Below are 12,091 nucleotides of genomic sequence, written 5' to 3'. Positions count from 1 at the left end.
GAATCTACCCACAGGAAACTGCAGAAGAAAGCACAGTGCATCTCTGGTGTGCATGCTTGTGCGAAGCCTGCTAAATGACTCTTTACACTTTCCTACTATAATCTTTCAAGGCAAGATGTCATTCATTATGTGATATGAAGCAGTAATATTTCCAAGTGCTAATTTGTATAAAAATATATCGTATCTATGTCTCTATCATAAGCCATTACATATTCCAGATTCTTGTTTTCCTCTCGTAAAAAGCAAAAGACTTAAGGAATATTAAAAGGCATGCAAAGCATAAAAGATAAAATGAGTATCTTCATATGACTTGAAAGGACTAGCCCAGGCAAAATTTGATGAGACTCACTTGACTCCTCTTGCTGCCTTCCTACTTAGACACAGAAGGTCATGGTTAAAAGGCAAGATGGCATTTTGGGCTATTTTAAAAAGCGAGTTCCAGGATGACTGCTGGGATCAATAGCCATTCAAACTCCCTTCCTATAGCATAAATAGGTACCTCTCCAACAGCATCTGTAGTCCTTCCGGTAACTAATGTCACTGAGATACACAGGCTTGACTCATGGTTTGTGGACAGCAAGTGGTTAGTATTATTATTCGTCAGCTCAAACATGTACTAAGAAAATTGTATTATCCCTTTTACAGAGATGAATAAATTGAGCGTGACTAAATTTAAGCAAATCATCCAAAATCACATAGCTGGTAACTTAGGATTGGACTGCAGGCATATTTGACAACAAATCCCTTCTTTTTCACATATTGGTGCCCAGAAACTTTAGTGCATGAATTTGTAAAATCCATTTTGATTATCAGAGTCCTATATGTTGTTATCTAACATTTTTTACTGTGTTCCAGCTCTTTGAGCTTTCCAAAAACATAAGATGCTAATGTCTTTATAAATATAGATGTTTGCTACATATTGAGAGATTTTATAAATACACACACATACACACACATTTTTGTCTCAACTACACTGAGTCCCATCAGCATTTCAGTATGCTCATCTCTCCCATCTTATATATACACACACACACAGAAACCAAACCAAAATACCCTCCTTTCATCCCCTGTCTCTTCAGCTTCTTCTCAATGTATCTATCACCTTCAGAACAAAAATTTTAAAGCCAGTTGTCTCTCACTGGTTCAACTATTTCCTTAACTACCACTTGCTCCTCAACCTACTCTAGTTTTTTTTTTTTTTTTTTTTAACCACCACTAAAAATGTTCTTATCATGGCCACATGTTCACTTCATTTTTATAACTCTGAAGGCCATTATAACCCCAATGTTCTTTGACTTCTCATAGTGATTTAATGCTGTTAGCTATTTCCTCTTTCTTAAAATGCTGTCTTTTCTCTTGAAATCTGTGCCAACTTAGTTGTGACTTTTCTTTTCCACCCTGTTTCTTCTCAGCCTCTCTGGTGTAACCCTCTGCTTCATGTCTGTCATCCTGGCTCCCTTTCTGGCCCTTTCTTTTCTTCCTCTGCACACCTCCTGGCCTCATCTCAAGCATTCCTGTGACTTTGCTACTGTCTGTGGCTCTGGCCTATACTCTTCTCCTGACTTCCACGCCAACCTTTCCCAACAGCTTATTTGGCATGATTTTCCAGCCCTTGGTCTCAGATTGTCAAAACTGAATTTGACATTTTTCCTACCCCCATCCTCTCAACCTGCACAACTTTTGTATTCCTCCTTGTGAGGGTGAAGTATATGGAGCACATAACTCAGGAAAGTTTTTTGAATTAAATCAAGAGACACCAAAGGTAGAGAATTCACCTTTATTTTCTTCATAGTACAGTAACCTATACATGCTTCCCTCGTGGCTCAGGCAGTAAAGATTCTGCCTGCACTGCGGGAGACCTGGGTTTGATCCCTGGTTGGGAAGATCCCCTGGAGGAGGGCATGGCAACCCACTCCAGTGTTCTTGCCTGGAGAATCCCATGGAGGAGGAGCCTGGCGGGCTACAGTCCATGGGGTCGCAAAGAGTCGGACACAACTGAATGACTAAGCACAGCACACAGCACAGTGTATCCATAGGAAGGATTGAAGAAATGGCTTATAAAATAATATATAATCATTCTTTCTGTAGTCTGTGTGGGGGCCTACTAGGAAAACCCCAAGATTAAAGTCCACATCTTGAGTTTGATTCATAATCCTCAGTACCCCCGGGTGACATTCATGGGTGGATGATCAGCCCTGTGAGCTCTGAGGTCTCTCTGTACAATGCTAACAGTTTGTTACTGGACCTAAAATTCAGCAATCCCAAAGTGTCCCATCAGTTTATAAAGGAGCCCATCAAAATATTTCTTCTAAGAGTTAAGCACAAACAAAAAGATCCAATCTGGTAAATTAATGAATTGATAAATGAATAGAAAAACAAAGGGCTCTAATAAAGAGCAAAATGGAGAGTAGGGATATGCCTTTATAATATTGAATATTTTAGGGAAAGTATACTGTTTTTATTGAGGATTTATCTTGCACCAGAAAATGTGCTGAGTTTGGTATGTAAATTGATCCACTTGATGTTCCCAACAACATTATGAGATGATTATTCTCATTTTAGAGATTAGGGATCCAGTAACAAGTGGCTGAGGTAACATCCAAAGTCATACATCTGTGAGTGATAAAGCTTAGCAAACATGTTGCTGATCAGGTCAGTAAAGAAGGCTTGATCCAATCAAATTATGAATGGGAAAGAGACTTAGGGCCATAAACCACAAAGAGGAAACACATTCGAAAGTAAATATGTATAACATTGTACATTCTTCTAGGTAAAGAAAAATACCATGCAAGAAAGCAACACTCTTGCTTCTCTTAAATTAGAAAAATGAAGGATGGGAGAGGGAGAGAGAGCTAAAGATATCAGACTCCCTGATTTAAAACTATGCTAACAGAGCTATAGTAACCAAAACAGTAAGGTACTGGCACAAAAATAGACACATAGATAAATGGAATGGAATAGAGAAACCAGAATTGAACCTACACTTATATGAGCAATTAATCTATGACAAAGGAAATAAAAACATGCAACAGGGGGAAAGCCTACCACTTCAATAAATGTTAGAAAAACTATACTGCTACATGTAAAAAAAATCAAACTGGGATTCAAAATGGATTAAAGACTTAAATGTATGACCTGAAACCATAAAATTTCTGAAAGAAATGTAGGCAGAGCACTCTTTGACATCAGTCTTAGCAATATATTCTTTTGGATATGTCTCCGCAGGCAAGGGAACCAAAAGCAGAAATAAACAACTGAGCCTCCTTACACTAAAAAGCTTTTGCATAATGAAGGAAACTTTTAACAAAATGAAAAGACCACCTGCTGGGAGAAGATAGTTGCAAACCATGTAACTAATAAGGGGTTAATATCAAAAATATGCAAAGAAGCCATACAACTCAACATCAAAAAACAAACAACTTAATTAAAAAATGGGTCAAAGAACTGAGTAGACATTTTTCCAAAGAGGCCAATGGGCACAAGAAAAGATACTCAGCATCACTAATCATCAGGGAAATGCAAATAAAAACTAGAATCAAAATCACCTCATACCTATCAGAATGACTATTATCAAAAAGACAACAAATAGCATGTGTTGACCAGGATGAAGAGAAAAGGGAATCTTTATGCACTGTTGGTGGGAATATAAATTGATACAGCCACTGTGGAAAACAGAATGGAGTTTCCTCAAAAAACTAAAACTAAAACTATCATATAATCTAGCATTCCACCTCTGGGAATATATCTTAAAAAAAAAAAAAGAAAACACTAGTTTGAAAAGATATATGCACCCAAGTATTCATAGCAACGTTATTTATAATAGGAAAGATATGAAATCTATATAAGTGCTCATCAACAGACAAATGGATACAGAAGATGTGGTACACACACACACACACACACACACACACACACACACAATGAAATATTATGTAACCACGAAAAAGAATGAAATTTTACTAGTTATGACACCATGAGTGGACTTAGAGGGTATTATGCTAATTAATACAAGTCAGACAGAGGAAGACAAATACTATACGATTTCACTTATACAGTAAATCTTCTACATACAAACCTTCAAGTTGCAAACTCTCAAAGATGTGAATGTGCCCAGACAAAGGATGAAGAGAGACAAGAGAAAGAAGTAACTGAAGAACCTAAGAGATTTACGACACAGGAAATGTCAAGGAGATTTTCTTTGTTTGAGGAGGCTCTATTCGTTTTGAGGCACAGGACCCAAACATAGAACAGTACACAACGGTCACGGCAGTTGTTCAGAATGTAACCCAATGCTACCATGCCATCCATGATGAGAAAAGAAGAACTACTACCCAGGCATCACTGGAGAGTTTTTTCAGGAGAATAGACAGAATTGAATCCAGCAAGGAACCAGAACCTGAGCCATTACTGTTAAGCATGAGTGAAATGGCAGCTTGCCCGCCGTCCCCTTTTGCTGACAGTCCTTCAGCTCTCCTATCTCCCGCCTCTCCTCCCTCCTACAGTCAGTAACTCTTCTCGCCAGTGCCCTCGATGCCAGCCCCTGTGTGTCAGCTGTTTGTACAGTGCTATGTACTTGTCAAGGTGCTGTATTATAAGATTAAAAAAAATGTTTTCTTTATTTTGTGTGTTTGTTTGTTTATGTTTGTGTGAAAAGTATTATAAACCACTTACTGTTTGTGAAATCTAAAACAAAAAGCAAATGAACAAACAACTAAACAGAAACAGAGTCATGGAATCAAGGAACAAATACTAGTTGCCTAAGAGGGTGGGGAAAGGAGAAAAATAGGTGTGGGGGATTAAGAGGTACAAGTTTTCAGTTGCAAAATAAATGCCCCAGGGGTATGAAATGATATTGCAGATAATCAAAATGCCTACTGATAGGACAACCTTATAATTCATGAAATCTGTAGGTTATCCAAGCATTAAAATAGCTATTTTGAAAAAAATAAAATAGCTATTTTGAAGATATTATAGAAATACAGAGGATGTATGTGATATAATGTCAAAAATCTGAATATAAACTTTATCTTTATCCTGTCTATAGTTAATTTTATACTTATGATATAGAAGGAACATACAAAAATAAAGAAAACAGTCACTATGTTAAGTTTGATATTGTGAGTTTCTTTATTAAATAGCATTCTTTTCTTTGTTGTTGTTATAGCATTGTTCATGCAATGTGTGATATTCAGAAGTAAACCAGTGAGCTATATGTGATACAGGAAGCTTTGTAAATGCTCTGTAGCGTTAGTTTGAAATAAGCAAAAATATCGTTATGTACTGGGAAAAGCCCAGGGCTTTGAATACAAACAAACTTGGTTTCTGAATTCTGGTTCCAACATGTGGCTTTAGATCAATCACAGATTTGACCCTTAGGTTTTTCATTTGGAAAAAAAAAATAACCTAGATGCTTAGATTAGTAGTCAGTAGTATTTAGTTCTTTCTGAGGTGCTCCTCTCTGATTTTCAAGATGCACAAAGCAAATAAAAACCAAACAAACCCCAAACCCCAAAGCCTGTCAATTCTATCAATTGAAAAAAGCTTCATTTGGTAGATTATTCTTCAGATCTCAGCATCAGTATCTTCTTTTTTGGTTTTTGAAGCACTAGAAATTATATCCTTTGGTGGAGTGGAACTTTTCCCTTATCCGAGTATTGAAAATAGACTCATTTCTGTCCAGCATAATGGTGATCACATCCATGTTTGTGACTGTCAGCATGAGCTATATGGAAGATGTAAGAATAGGATGAACATTTTAACTTTCTGAAGACCTCTCTTCTCATCTTCTGATTTTTTGAATTAGAACCTTTTGTTAGAAAGAGTCATCCAATAAGGCAAGGATTTGAAAATGAAGAGACTAATGTATTATTTGAGAATAGGGAATGTGTTTCTCTTTGTTATGCTCTTTCCTCTGCAAGTAGAAAAGTGTGATATTCATACCGCTGATGGTACTCTATTTGATTGTGGGTAGTATATAGCTTTTAAAATTTTAATAGTTATGGTTTTATTTTAATGTATATTAGGAAAAAATTTCCACCAGTGTTTGACATATATACTCTAGGAATTATGCAAGACGGTATACTTTGGTACAAAAAGAAAATATTTGAACTTCTATTTATATTTATTTCTTAACTTATCCTTGACAATTTTCTGTTTATCATAATGTGAATAATATATTTGTATAGTGATACATGTATATTGTTATAAATAGAACAATACATGACTGAATGTCGAGGCTCAACATTTCTACCTATGGGATATGTAAACTAAAACATTTAGAGACCCCTCTATTAAAGACATTGGTTTTCCATTTTAAATGTAATATAGAGTTTTCTTTAAGAGTAAAACCTTTAGGAAGAGCTAACATAGAGTAAATAATAGTATAGGAACACAGATATGTCACAAACCACTTAAGTTCAGACACCTCAGCAGAGAATATTGAATGACAGGAGGAGTATGGCTGCATTCAAATAAAAACACATCCATCTACTAGACTTGCCTAAGCTCATAGTTTTCTGGGAAAGCTGGTCTCCCTGGAATGGCAAAAGATCACAACCCTGATCAGAAAAAGAGCAAAGTGGACTCTGAGAGCTCTTGGTAGAGCAGAATCAAAAGACTAGTGCCAGGTCATAAGGTGGTCATTGCTTCAGGGCTTAAGCATCATTTCTATGTAGCCTCAGTCTACTAGCTTCAGACCTTGCCTTATTTTTAAAGCTCTGTTTCACGACTAGTATGGAGTGGAGAAGAGGCTTGAAATCCCTACAACATAAGGAAAAGATGAGAATAATTCAGTCAGTCAAATACTCTACAGACATCTTCTTTTCTTTTTTTTGCAACCACCTCCCCTTAGAAAAGTAAAGAGGCAGCAAGAAACTGAAACTGGAGCTGCTTACCAGGGCAAATTGTAAATAAATCATAAATGGTATAATTTCAACACATTAAAGATGAAATAATGTATCCTTTCAAAATGTCAATTTATAAGTTTGCATCTGCTTTGATTTTTTAAAGGAAAAAAAATTTTTTTTAAGAGAACAAGCAGTATATCTCCCTTAATACATTTGAAGACTAAAATGTTATAAAAATGTCTTCAGATTTTGATCAAATAGTCTAGTTCTGAATCTATATAATCCATTAGAGAAAAAAGTAGCCACTGCATGTGAAAATCACTTTTTCTAAGCCACTTGAATTATGTGAGATTGAGGGAAAATAGGTTGTTGGTTGTTTTTGCCAAATAATTAGCTATTATTAACATGGAAACTGTATGTCAACAAGTGGACTGGAAGAACACCACAGTACTTAGGCCAAAGTAAGAAATTGTTGATTTCTGGTTTTTAAGCTCAGGAACATTTTTAAAAACAACAAGTGACAAAAGCTAGCCCATCTGCATGATTATGATTTTGGATCCAGTTTCATTTTTAGTTGTCAAATTTGTAAGGAAGTTATTGACCCTGCATTTGTACCTGCCTCCACTGACTTCCCTTGCAGTACTATATAACTAAGTGTGTTTAGACATTTAACCACATTTTTTACCTAAAATTTACCTAAAATTGCCCCTTATGGGTGTAAATACAGGATAAAAAGAAGGAGGACAAGGGTGATGTCTAGGAAACTCAAGGTGAACATTTTCCTTCTTGAGCCCTACAGAGTTCTAACTACTTAGTAAGTATGACTCAGTAAGGACTGACCTTTAATAAATCTGCTGGTCAGACACATTCTTTCACTTAGAGAAAAGAGGTCTGAAATGGATTTTGAGCTATCTTAAAGCTCACCTATACTCATTTTGTTCTGATTTAACCTCAGACTTAGAGATGTTGGCCTAAACACGTTATTCTCATTCCAGTGGCTGACAACATTCTTGCTGAACGTTCCCTCTGCTATGATTTATTTATTCTTATTGGTGTTTTTAGGATCGTAAACCACTATAGGCCTTTGAAGAGTAATTTTTGTATGTAGGGGGAAATATCCTGGGGCAACCTCCTTCCTAATATGTGTGTGTGTTAGCCTTTCAGTCATGTCTGACTCCTTGAGACCCCTGGGCAGTAGCCTGCCAGTCTCCTCTGTTCATGGAATTCTCCAGGCAAGAATACTGGAGTGGGTAGCCATTCCCTTCTCCAGGGGATCTTCCCAACCCAGGGATTGAACCTGGGTCTCCTGCATTGCAGGCAGATTCTTTACCATCTAAGCCACCAGGGGAGCCCCCTTTACTAAGCACTCACTTAAAAATTCCCTGATTTTTAAAATTCCATGGTGTTTGATTGGTACACTTAAATGCCTTTTGTTTGGTTTTTTGTTGTTGTTCAGTCACTAAATCATGTCTGACTCCTGCTACCCCATGGACTGCGGCATGCCAGGCTTCCCTATCTTTCACTATGTCCTGGAGTTTGCTCAAAATCATGTCCATTGAGTCATGGACATGAGTAATGCCATCCAACCATCTCATCCTCTGTCACCCTCTTCTCTTCCTGTCCTCAATCTTTCCTAGCTTCAGGGTCATTTCCAATGAGTTGAGTCTTTGCATCAGGTGGCCAAAGTATTGGAGCTTCAGCATCAGTCCTTCCAATGAATATTCAGGGTTGATATCCTTTAGGATTGACCTGTTTGATCTCCTTACAGTCCAACAGACTCTCTAGAGTCTTCTCCAGCCCTGCAATTCAAAAGCATCAGTCTTCAGTGTTCAGCCTTCTTTATGTTCCTTCTTTATGTTGGAACATACCTGTACGTGACTATATGGACCTTTGTTAGCAAAGTGATGTCTCTGCTTTTTAATACACTGTCAAGGTTTGTCATAGCTTTTCTTCCAAGAAGTAAATGTCTTTTAATTTCATGGCTGCAGTCACCACCTGCAGTGATTCTGGAGCCCAAGAAAATAAAATCTTGTTTGGTTTACATTATGCCTTCAGTTTTTCCTCATTAATCATCAGTATCTTATAACCCAGTCCATCTTTTTCTTCTTTCTTCATTTCTATGTTAGACAATCCTGTAGAAGCACACAAGCGTAAAGATCCCTTTAAGATGGGGATTTTTGCAGATTTTTTTTTCCTGAATGTCATATGAATTCTGCAAGTGATATTGGAGGAAATAAACTGAACATAAGAAGAGCGAGCTGATGGGACAAGGACTTTATGGAATATTATTGTGTTTCTAATAGCTTCATGTGGGTTGAAGGCCATCTGGATGGCATTATGGGAAAAGGGCAGCCTGCTGTAATATTTGGAAGAGAATTAGGTTTGTTAGATAATTTTTACAATGAAATTCAGATTTTGGAACACCTGAAAGGAGCAGAGAAGTCAGAGAACTATAGAAAATAATATTTGATTGTTCAATGGATTTTCCAGAAACAAATATGATATTGCAGATAAGAAGAGTTGTTATTCTGGAGAGTAGAAAGGTACATTGTTAAAATGACTCCCCAAACCAGCATGGAGTTACTCAAAACAAAGAACATAGAATTAGTGTTTATTTCAGAGAAAGTACAATGACCTTCAAAACTGATAGAAAAATATGCAGTTTACCCCTCTTTTCAGAAACAGCATATTCATTTTCTTTCTAACATTCTGTTTACTTTTTTGAGTTTGGTTCATGTTAAGGATATATTCTGGTTTGGGAATTCTTGAATCTTGTACACTGGTTTAGGATAGAAACAATTTTTTTTCCCTAAAATATGGATTACTTAAATAGGAATGCTATTAAGAAACCTGCTCAGGAAGAAATATTAAATTTATATTATAGTTTTATTGTTTAGATGACATTAAGATATTATAGACCAGTGTTTATCGAACACAAGAATATGATTTCCAAATTTAGTAGCATTAACTTTAGAAACTAAAGTAAAGGATATGATAGTAGCTTTCAAATCTGAATTTCTAGAAGTTTGGCTTATGTAACTGCTTAAAAGAATCCACATGAAAGTGTATGCAGCAATTGGCATTTTTACATTTAGAACATTTTAAATTATGGGGCAGCAATTCATATTTACCAATAAAGTTGAAAGAATGTGCTAAACCTTTAGGTAGTTACTTTTTCCCAATGGTATATAACAAAAGCACAAATTCAGTGACTGTACTTGGCTACAAATGGTTATAGTAATAATAATAAATGGTATTTATCTGTAAACTTAACAGTCTATACTGTGTCACACACATACATTATCCTCTAAATGGTGGGTCTTAAGAGGGTTTTTTTAAATGTGGATTTTTCAAGAAGGGTCAATCAAGATGGCAGAGTAAGAGGATGTGGAGGTCACCTCCCCACATGAACATGTTAAAATTATGTCTACATGTGGAACAATTCACACTGTAAACTAACTAGAAACTGGGAGAAAGAATATAAGAAACAGTCTTGGTCTTACAACCAAGGCTATAAGAAAGATACACATGTAATTGGATAGGAAAGGAAGGAAAATGGTGGGATAGAGACCTGTGCCTTTGAGAGGAGACTCAGAGGAAAAGGGCAGATACCCAGTTGGAAACCCATCCTGGGGAGTGAGCGTTGAGAACCACAGACTGAGTTCTCTAGTTCTCTGGTTCTGGGTGGTGGAGATGAGCCTCCTTGGCTGGTTAGAGGACCAGGAGGGTTGTGAGAAGCATATATTTTCTTGTGAGGAGCATTTGTTCATTGACCTGCACCTGATAGGATGGACAGAGGTCCGCTTTAATAGTTTCTGGGTTTTGTGCAACCTCCTCAGTGCACCCCAGCCCAAGCCAAGTGAAGGCTCCAGCCCTGCTCGTTCCACATCACGGTGTGGCACTGGACTTCTGGTGACTGAAACCAGGAAGAGGACCCAACCGTGGTCCATGGAGATGGCCCAGTCCTGGAGCAGAGCCTATATGGCTGGCAGTGGTCACTGTTGGCACTTATTCAAGCAGCTCCTGAGACGTAGTCCTGGTCTCTGATGGTGGGAGGTCCACTACAGTTCACCTCCTGATACATGCTGAGAGTATATGCAGGCTCTACCTATTCTGTAGTGTGACTCCTTAGCAGAGGAGGAGGTGGCAGAGGCAGAGGGTAGTGATTGGCTCTGAGGGGCAAAGGGGACCTGAGGCAGTGTCTGGGCCAACTGAGGGAAACAGTTGCAGGTACCTCAAGAGACAGCACATTGGAGACACTTTGGACCTCAGTCTCTGGCCCACACGAGCCGAGATCCCCCACAGGAGAAACTGACAGTAATACAATAATAATAGAGGACTTAAACCCACCACTTGCATCATGGGCAGATCATCCAGACAGAAAATCAATACAACAGCAATAGTCTAAATGACACAATAGACCAGCTGAATGCAATAAATATTTACAGGATATTACATCTAAAAATAGCAGAATACATTTTCTTTTCAAGTGCACATGGAATGTTCTTCAGGATCGATCACAAGCTAGGCCACAAAATAAACCTCAACAAATTTAAGAGGATAGAGATTATATACCTATATATCTATATCTATATCTATATCTTGTTTTTTTTTTTTTGTTTTTTTTTTTTTTTTTTTTTTTTTTACCACAGTAGGGCTTCCAAGGTGGTAAAAAGCCTGTCTGCCAATGCAGGAGACACAAGAGATGCAGGTTTGATCCCTGGGTCAGGAAGATCCCCTGGAGGAGGAGATGGCAACCCACTCCAATATTCTTGCCTGGAAAAATTCATGGACAGAGGAGCCTGGATGACTGCAGTTCATGGAAGAGTTGGACATGACCGAGTGACTGAGCATGGGAGCACAATAGTATGAAACTAGAAATCAAATGCAGAAAGAAGAGTGGAAAAACAAACAAACAAACATGGAGACTAAATAAAATACCAGTAAATAAAAAATTATGGGAGTAAAAAACCAGTGTGTCAATGAAAAAATCATAGATGAAATCAGAAAATGCCTTGAGACAAAAAAAAAAAAAAAATGAAAACACAACTTTCCAGATCTATGGGACGCAGCAAAAGCAGTTCTAAGAAGGAAGTTTACAGTGATACTGAACTTCCTCAAGAAATGAGAAAAATCTCAAAAAACAACCTAAGCTCTTATTTAAAAGAATTAGAAAAAGAAGAACAAACAATGCCCCAAATCAGCAGAAGGAAGGAAATAATAAAGGTCAGAGAGAAAATACATAA

At 37.3% G+C, this 12,091-nt stretch overlaps 1 long non-coding RNA gene across 1 annotated transcript in view; it reads left to right on the top strand.

Moving 5' to 3' along the window:
* Positions 1-11,575, top strand: part of LOC136162905 (uncharacterized) — a 366,150-nt gene extending 354,575 nt beyond the window's left edge. The window contains exon 5 of the long non-coding RNA XR_010662174.1: positions 11,501-11,575. This is a non-coding gene — a long non-coding RNA (uncharacterized lncRNA). The remainder of the gene's footprint in view (positions 1-11,500) is intronic.
* Positions 11,576-12,091: the final 516 nt, after the last annotated feature.

Source organism: Muntiacus reevesi, chromosome 3 (genome assembly GCF_963930625.1).
Source record: "Muntiacus reevesi chromosome 3, mMunRee1.1, whole genome shotgun sequence".
NCBI lineage: Eukaryota > Metazoa > Chordata > Mammalia > Artiodactyla > Cervidae > Muntiacus > Muntiacus reevesi.
The sequence above is the reverse complement of the archived record's forward strand: the minus strand, read 5'-3'. Positions and strand labels throughout refer to the sequence as shown.